Here is a 9,302-nt window from a genome sequence, read left to right on the forward strand (position 1 = left end):
CTTGCTAGGCAAGTGCTTATTCCACTGAGCTATCTCTTTGGCCCCCCTTTTTTTAATTTTTATTTTTTATTTTTTTTGTGGAACCGGGGATTGAACTTAGATCCTTGCGTTTGCCAGTCAAGCGCTTATCCTACTGAGCCACATCCCCGGCCCCCCTTTTTTAAAATTTTTAATTATTTATTAGTACATGTTTGCAGTATTTAATTCTTACATGTATTATGAGGAGTTAGCACATGGACGTAGTGCATTTAAAATTTTTATGTCCTCCCCTCCATTTTTTTCCCCATAATTTTATTGAGAGACAAATAGCAATGAGACAGTTTCAAACCAAATTGGTAGAACAGTTTCAATAATTAACACATTGCATACTGTCTTCCTAGTGGTTATTTAAAAAATATGGAATGGGGCCGGGGAGATGGCTCAGTGGAATAAGCACTTCCCTGGCAAGTGCAAGCGCCTGAGTTCAATCCCCAGTCTGCCAAAAAAAAAAAAAAAAGAAAAGAAATATGGAGACACAGTAGAATAAGTGCCTGCCTGGCAAGCACAAGGTCCTGAGTTCAATCCCCAGTACCGCAAAGAAAAAAAAAAGAAAAGAAATATCGAGACATAGGCTCCCTAGGTCTGAACTGAAAAGCAGAACTTTCATTTTTTTAAAAAAATATTTATTTTGTGTGTGTGTGTGTGTGTGTGTGTGTGTGTGGCCAGCTCAGCCCACCAGGGGGCGAGGTTGTCTGGCATGTGGTGCTGGGGATTGAACCGCGGTCCCTGTGTTTTGCTTAGCTTAGCTTGTTCTAAGTAGGTGCTTTAGACCACTGAGCCATCTCACCAGCCCCCAGAACTTTCACTTTTTTCCAAAATAGTTACTATTGGGGTGGGGGATCTCAGTCTGCTGTCTGCAGGTACCACAGGCTACGCAGGCCCTAAGGCTAAGTGGTTTGCGCCCTCCCTCCATTCCTTCCCCTATGAGCTCTGTGTCTGAGGTACCTTTGTGTTATGGTTTGTGTCCAGTTGTCCCCCCAAAGCCTCCTGCAGTCCTGGGCGGCTTCTGGAGTTTGTGATTGATTATTGTGGGTGAGGTATTTTATTTTATTTTCCATAATTTTAATGAGATGCTGCACCGGCCCTGGGGCAGGTAATTTGCATTGCAATGTGAGGAGGGAGGAGAAGCTAGCTGCTAGAGCTGCTGCCACGCCTTTGCGCCGTGCCCTTCGCTGCTACCCTGAAGGGCTGCTGTCTGCTGTGTGCCACTCTGCCTTGGAGCCAGCTGAGTATGGACTGAAACCTCTCGTAACTGTGAGCTAAATAAACCTTTCCTTCATTTCGCGTGTCAGGTATTTGTCCCAGCATCGAGAGAAGAGAAACTGAGGCACTCTGCATGCTTTCAAACAAGGGCTTCTACACGGTGCCATCAGTGTTGTCTGGCTGTGCTCCTGATGGACTCTGTGGGCAAGCTGCAACTTTGGGTGGTTGGAAAGACTCAAAAGAGGTTTAAATGAAGGTGGAGTTAATCTGTAATGCACAAAAATCGTGTGTGTGTGTGTGTGTGTGTGTGTGTGTGTATGTGTGTGTGTATGAGTGTTTGAGAGAGACAGATTCTGGGAATTAAAGCTGGGGTCTCACACATGCTAGGAACTCTACCACTGAGTTACATACTCAGCCCTTTTAATTTTTTTGGTAGTACTAGGAATTGGATCTAGGGCCTTCACACTGAGCTACATTCCCAGCCCTTTTTTTTTTTTTTTTTGCGGAACTGGGGATTGAACTCAGATCCTGGCATTTGCCCGTCAAGCGCTTATCCTACTGAGTCACCTCCCCGGCTGCCCCCCAGCCCTTTTATATTTTTTATTTTTATTTATTTTATTTTTTTTGGCAGAACTGGGGATTGAACTCAGGCCCTTGCACTTGCCAAGGATGCGCTTATTCCACTGAACCATCTCCCCAGCCCCTATATATTTTATTTATTTATTTATTTATTTATTTATTTATTTATTTATTTTGCAGAACCGGGGATTGAACTCAGGTCCTTGCGCGTGCCAGGAAAGCGCTTATTCCACTGAACCATCTCCCCAGCCCTATATTTTGTATTTTGAGGGTTTTCCTTAGTCACTCAGTTGTCCAGGCTGAGCTGGAACTTGCGATGCTCCTGCCTCAGCTTCCAGACCAGCTGGGATTGCAGGCATGCATCACCATGCCTGGCTTGCATGCATTCTCTTTGTCACATACTTTGAACTTCTGCCACATACAGTGACTCTTGTGCCTCTCTCTGTGCCACTCACACTCTCCCTTGGTGATACCTGCCCGTCGGCTCTCTCGCCCACCCTGTCTGTTGCTCACACTGCCTGTCCTGCTTTCAGGTTCTGTTTCTCTTACCTGCCTCCTGCTCACACTGACCTACTGGCTAGCATGCATTTATTTATTTATTTATTTATTTATTTATTTATTTATTTATTTTGTGGCTTGAACATGCCTTTAGGGCATTTCTGGTTTGGCTGGAGTATCTGGGTTCGAACCAGAGCAGCTTTAGCCTCACTGCTTTTTTAAGCAGGCATGTAAATAACTGAGCTAATGGGAAGGCCCCCTAGCTTTCATTTTTCTTGCCATCCTCTTGCTTTCTGCCACCCCATCTCTATCACTCTGTCATTGTCCCCACTCTCTGTTCCTCTGTCACCCCTTCCCCTTTCTTGGTCACTTATGGTCTCTACTTCTGTCTCTTCCATTCTCTTTCTGTTGCCCACCATTTCCCTGTCACCCATTCTCTCATTTCCCACCCTTCTTTTTCCTTTTTTCACTGTCATTCTGGGTCCAGTTAGAAGATAGAAACTGCACAGCAGATTGAAACAGGAATTTTTCCCCCCATAATGTTATTGAAAAACAAATAGCAATGAGACAGTTTCAAACCAAATTGGTAGGATAGTTGCAATAATTAACACATTCATACATTCTTCCTAGTGGTTAATTGCTGTACAAGATGCGGACATGATATCCTAATTACAAACACTATTTTGTACAAATGAAACAGGAATTTTAATATAAAGAATTATGAAACTGGACTGGGAAGATAGCTCGGTGGTATAAGCACCTGCCTGGTAAGCACAAGGGCCTTGGTTCGATCCCCAGTACTGCAAGCTGTGTCAGCCCCAGAACCCCACGCACCGTGACCACCACCAAAACCAGGCGTGGTGGTGCACGCCTGTAATCCCAGCGCAGGAAAGGCTGAGACAGGAGGATCACTGAGTTTGAACTGTGTAGCGAGACCCTGTATCAAAAAGAAAAAATATTAAACTGATAAATCATCTGTGTGATCAGGTCTGAGGAACTCTGGATGGTACCCAGGCTAAGGAAGATGCCTTAAGGAAGAGCAGACTTGGAGTGGGTGTGGGTCAGCCCACTGGCTAGCACAGCCTCCTGTGTTTTGGGCTGGTTGGAGCTGGCGCACAGTTGCAGGGCCCCTGGGTAGCAACCTGAGGCGCAGGCACCGAGCTGGAGAGCCTGGGGCTGGGGCCATGGAGCATTGAGGAGATGGGTTGTGGCAGGAGGGTGGTCTCGAGATTCCTCCTGGGCCTGGCAGAGGCTTCAAGGTTATTAGGGATGTTCCTGTGAGTCTGTGGCTAGGGGCAGGCCCCACAGATACAGCCACCTGTGCTGTAGAAAAGGGGTGCTCAGTCTGTTAGTTAGCACAGAGCAGGTGTGGAAAGGTTAATCTGGAGCCCAGCATGGTGCATACTCTAATCCCTGAGCTCTATAGGCTGAGGCAGGAGGTTCACAAGTTCAGTACCTGCCTGGGCAACCTTGTAACCTAGCGAGACCCTGTCTCAAAAAATAAAAAGAGGGAGCTTGCGGGCTAGCTCAGTTGTTTAAAGAGCCTGCTGGGGCCAACTCAGTCAGGTGCAGAGGACCATGGTTCAATCCCCAGCTCCACATGCTGTACCAGGCCCTCCCTTAAGGCAGCATGAGCCAGCCCCCCCTCCCCCCCAAAAAAAAATCCTTCTAGACTTGGCCAGATAGCTCAGCAGATTAAAGCCCTGCTTAGGCAGAGCAAGCAGCTACAACCCTGGCATGCTATGCCAGCCCCACCCCGGGGTTGCCCTGAGAGGGCGATTGAGATTGGGCTTGGTGGCATGCACCTGTAATCCTAGCGCTTTGGGAGGCTGAAAACAGGAGAATCACTGTAAGTCCAATCTACGTAGTGAAACCCTGTAGACCCTGTCCTAAATTCAGGGGAAAAAAAAAGCTGGGGATGTAGTTCACTGCCAAGGGCCTAGGTTTGATCCCCAGGCCCACTAATAGTCAGACTATCCAGGGGATAAGGGGCTCGGAACTGAAAGGCAGTGATGCCTGGAAGGCTGTCCATGCATAAGGTCAAGTGATTATGTTGCTCGCCTGTCTCTGAAACTTATTGAGGCTCTCTCACCTGCCTGCTTGCATTCTGTTGTCAGAGCTGTCACCCATCTAGTGTTCTGTGTCACGCCCCTTCTTTGCTGATGGTTTTTTTTTTTTTTTGGCGGAACCAGGGATTGAACTCAGATCCTTGCGTTTGCCAGTCAAGCGCTTATCCTACTGAGCCATCTCCCTGGCCCCTTTGCTGATGTTTTGCTCACTGTTTCTGTTGCTCTTTCTCTTGTATCTACCCATTCCCTCCTCTTTTGCCCACATATACATTCCATTGCCCTCCCTTGCTTTTGTGGTACTGGGGAGCCAACCTAGACATGCTCTGTTCTCCCACTGGAGCTATATCCTACTCCCTTTTTAGTTTTTAGCTCTGAGACAGGGCCTTACTAGATTGCTCAGGCTGGGCCTGCATTTGGGATCCTCCTATATTAGACTACCTCAGTGCTACAGTTGGCCATGCACAGCTGTGCCTGGTTTGCCTCCCCTTTGTCACCCAGTTCTCTCCACTGCCCACCCCCCTTGCGACCCTTTGTTACCCAGTTCTCTCCACTGCCCACCCCCCTCGCGATCGCCTTCATCTCACTTTTGCCCACCATCTCTCCATTGTCCACTTAACTCTGTGCCACCCAGGGTCTGTATTGTGCACTCTGTTGCCCTCCTGTGTGTTCCCGCCTTTCTCTTTGTTTCCCTCCTTTCTCCTCCCTTCCATCTGCCTCCCCATTCCACACACTATTTGTTTCGCCCACCCTGACCCCTCTGTTTTTTTTTTTTTTTTTTTTTTTTGCGGAACCGGGGATTGAACTCAGATCCTTGAGTTTGCCAGTCAAGCACTTATCCTACTGAGCCATTTCCCCGGCCCTAACCTCTCTGTTTTGGCAGTTTTCTCTGGCAGCGTTCTGTCACCCATTTGATGGCCTTGTCAGTCCCCTGCTCTTTTGCCTGTTGTCTTTGTCATGCCCTTGTTTGCTTCACCCCCTCCTGTTGCTCTCTGGCCTGTTCTTTCTTTTTTTTTTTTTTGGAATTACTTGATTTTATTTTACACTAGGTGGTGGGCACAAAGCGATCCTCCTTAATAAAGTTGACAATTAGCTTCACTCAGAACATTTTTAATAATGCACATTTTAAAAAAGTATTCATCTTACAAATTGTTCTGCAATCTAAATATACAACAGCTTGGAAAACAACATTTAGAAAACAAAAGCCAATGTAAAAAGACAGAGTAAAACAACTACAACAGTACAGGTTTTTATGACTCAGATTCTGCAGTTTTCTTACTGCATCATCAGTGTCAGAAATCTGCTCCTTCCGCTGGCCCCTCTGCTCTGGATTTAAAGAAATCCCTTTTCTTCCTGGTTTCATTTCACCTTCTGGGTCCATCCAATATTCTCTAATATCAATTAGAACTTTCCCTGTAAAGTCCCGAACGCTGACATACCTCATTTTCCCAATCTGAAGCATGTTATCATCTCGGCTGCTGCTGTTCTGCTTAAAAGATGACAGAGCCCTTGAAGTCTCACCAGTCTTCTGCTTCTTTACAGGCTTTTCTGGAGTAACTTGCTTTTTCCTCTTTAACTTTTTGTCAACTTCGCTGTCAGAATCGCTGCCTGAGAGCTTGAAGAAATAAGTTGCTTTGATTTAGGCATTGCTCCGCTGCCGCACTCGACAGCTTCCTGCTCGCTCGAGACTCTCTCTGGCCTGTTCTTGTTGCCCACACACTGTCACACATGTAGTCTCTTTGTCGCATCTATTTCTTCTTTCATCTTTGGTGTAGCCCTGTCTCCTGTTAGGACATCTTTTTTCTAAACCTATTATAGCATTTTCCCTTAGTAACACTATATACTGTCTATTCAATGTTTCTGTCATATAGCATCTCTATAGTTTTTTTTCTTTCCTGTACTGTATAACATTTAGGAGGGTGTTTTATTTTGTGGTAGTAAGGCCCTGGTACATACTAGGTATCTTAGTGTTTTGCTTTGTCTTTGGTCTTTTGAGACAGGGCTTCACTATACAGTTTAGGCTGGCCTTGAGCTCACTTTGTAGCCCAGGCTGGCCTGGAACTCATGGTAACCCTCCTGCCTCAGCCTCCTTAGTGCTGGGATCACACACTGTGCCACCATACCTGGCCATCTTAGTTACTTTTTTTTTTTTGATGGAACTGGGGATTGAACTCAGGCCTTTGTGCTTGCCAGGCAAGCGCTTGTTCTACTGAACCATCTCCCTGGCCCCTCAATTTATTATTATTATTTTTTTTTTGAGGAACTGGGGATTGAACTCAAGACCTTGCACTTGCCAGGCAAGCTCTTATTTCTACTGCACCATCTCCCCGGCCCCCCATCTTAGTTACTTTTTGCATTGCTGAGACAAAACACCCAACACCCAAATTCAAACAAGGAAAAGCTTATTTTGGCTCACAGTGTGTAGAGATTTCAGTCTGTAGGTGGCAGGCTCCAAGGCAGGGTGGCCTGGCAGAAGGGCATCACAGAGCAGGTAGGAGGCAGCAGGAGACAAGTAGCAAAACAGCAGAAGCAGCCAGCAGCATTTTTTCTGTCCCTTATATTCCAAGCAGGTTACCTACCCTTTGGGCAGGTAGCACCCACACCCAGGGCGGGGCACCCCTAATCCCAGCATCACATCTTTAATCCCAGCATCGCACACCCTAGACCAGGTACCTCCCTGCTTCCTTCCTGACTGCCTAAGGCTTCGGGAAGGCATCTAGACAGGCCAGACCTGTGCAAGCGCTCTACATTGGACTACATCAGGCTCTCTCCTTTTTTAAAAATTTTGTTTAGAGACAGTACTTACTAAATTGCCTGGGCTGGTTTGGAATTTATGACCCTCCTGCCTCACCCTGCCAAGTAGCTGGGATTACAGACATGCACCGCCGAGCCTTGCTGTTATTTTAGAGACAGGGGTCCCACTATGCTGCCCAGGATATCGCAAATGCATTGGTTCAAGCAGTCCTGTCTGTCTGCTGAGTGGCTGGGGCTCCAGGCATGTGCTACCACATCCAGCTTTTTTCCCATGCATATGTATAACATTATCTTGGTCATATAGCTCCCCTTATTGCCCTCCATGCCACCTGTCCCTCTTAGTCCCTTTCTCTTGTCTAATGATAGTGTCCTACTTTCATGTCATCTTTGTCTTTTTCTTTTCCACAGCTTTTATAACATGTTTGTGTGTGTGCGTGTGTGCGTGTCTGTGCAGGTGTGAGTGTGCGTGTGTGCATGTGTGTGGAGGAGTAGTTTTTGACACAGGGTCTTGCTATACAGTCCAGGCTGGGTTTAGCTGTTGTAGCTTTTTTTTTTTTTTTTTGCGGAACTGGGGATTGAACTCAGGCCCTTGCGCTTGCCAGGCAAGTGCTTATTCCACTGAGCCATCTCCCCAGCCCCCATTTTTCTTTTTTAAATCTGTGTTCTGTTTTCCTTATTTGTTCTCTTGCTAGTTTGCTGGATCTTTTGTGTGTTCCCCCTCTTCGTGGCTTTCTCCCTTGCTCTCTCTCTCTCTTTTTTTTTTTTTTCATTTTTTGGTGGAACCGGGGATTGAACTCAGACCCTTGTGCTTGCCAAGGAAGTGCTTATTCTACTGAGCCATCTCCCCAGCCACCTCCCTTTCTCTTTTTTAAAAAAATTTTATTTATTTATTTATTTTACATTTATTTATTGTATGTGTGGCCAGCTCAGCCCACCAGGGAGTGGGGCTGGCTGGCATGTGGTGCTGGGGGATCGAACCACGGTCCATGTACTTTGCTAAGCTTGTTCTAAGTAGGTGCTTTAGACCACTGAGCCATCTCACCAGCCCCCTCCCTTTCTCTTAACAGACTTTTGTTTTTGTTTTTGAGACAGGATCTCACTATACAGGTCAGGTTGGCTTTGGACGCCCTGTAGGCCAGGATGGCTTGGAACACGATGATCCTCCTACCTCTGCCTTCCAGGTGCTGAGATTACAAGATGCCACTACCCAGGTTCAGCAGCTGAAATCCGGTTCATATGACATCTGTATAAAGCATTCATTTAAAGTGTACAAACCAGTGCATTTAGTTTATTCAAGTTGTGTATCTATCACCACAGTGAATTTTATAATATTTTTACTATCCCCCAAAGATGTGCATGTTGATGCACACCTGTGATCCCAGCTACTTGGAGGCTGAGGTAGGAGGATCGCAATTTGATGCCAGCCTGCACGACTGTAGTGAGATGCTGTCTCAAAGTTCTAAAAGCTCTGGGGAAGTAGCTCAGGGGTAGAGCATTTATCTAGCATGCCATCAGACTCTGGGTTCAATCTGCAGTGCCTCAAAAAAAAGTTCTTAGCCACAGCTTCCAGTCCTGTGCAGCCACTAATCTTCCTGTATATGTAGGTTTATTTGTACATTTCATGTAAGTGGAATCTTATGGTTCTGATCTTGTGTACCACATTTGATCCGTTTATCAGCTGTTAGCCACTTAGTTTGTTTCCACTTTCTGGCTATTATGAACAGTGCTGTTGTGAACATTCCTATACAGATTTTCGTGGACATGCGTTCATTTCTCTTGGGTGTGTACCAAGAGTTTAATTGCCAAGTGATATGATATCTTTGCGTTGAACAGCCTCCCCAGTACAGGGATTACAGGCATGCAGTGCCACACTCAGCTTTATTTATTTATTTATTTTTGTAAGCTTTATTTATTTATTTACTGTATTTTAGGGAAGGGTCTACCGGTTGTTTAGGGTCTTACTACTAGATTGGACTCATAGTGTTTCGCCTGTTTATAGCCTCCCAAGAGCTGGGATTACAGGTGTGTGCCACCATGCCCAGTCTCAATTGTCGGATCAACCCCCAGCCGCTGCGCCTGCTTGCAGGCGCTTTAATCCATTGAGCTATTTGGCTAGCCTTTTCAGCTTTATTTTTTTTTTAATTTTTATTTATTTGTGTGTGT

At 46.1% G+C, this 9,302-nt stretch overlaps 1 protein-coding gene and 1 pseudogene across 1 annotated transcript in view; one reads left to right on the forward strand and one right to left on the reverse strand.

Moving 5' to 3' along the window:
- Ercc6l (ERCC excision repair 6 like, spindle assembly checkpoint helicase) overlaps positions 1 to 9,302 on the forward strand; it is a 39,897-nt gene that overhangs the window by 4,311 nt on the left and 26,284 nt on the right. The window lies entirely within an intron of this gene.
- LOC105741070 lies at positions 3,349 to 6,032 on the reverse strand (annotated as a pseudogene).

This window comes from Octodon degus, unplaced genomic scaffold (genome assembly GCF_000260255.1).
Source record: "Octodon degus isolate 3935 unplaced genomic scaffold, OctDeg1.0 scaffold00280, whole genome shotgun sequence".
NCBI lineage: Eukaryota > Metazoa > Chordata > Mammalia > Rodentia > Octodontidae > Octodon > Octodon degus.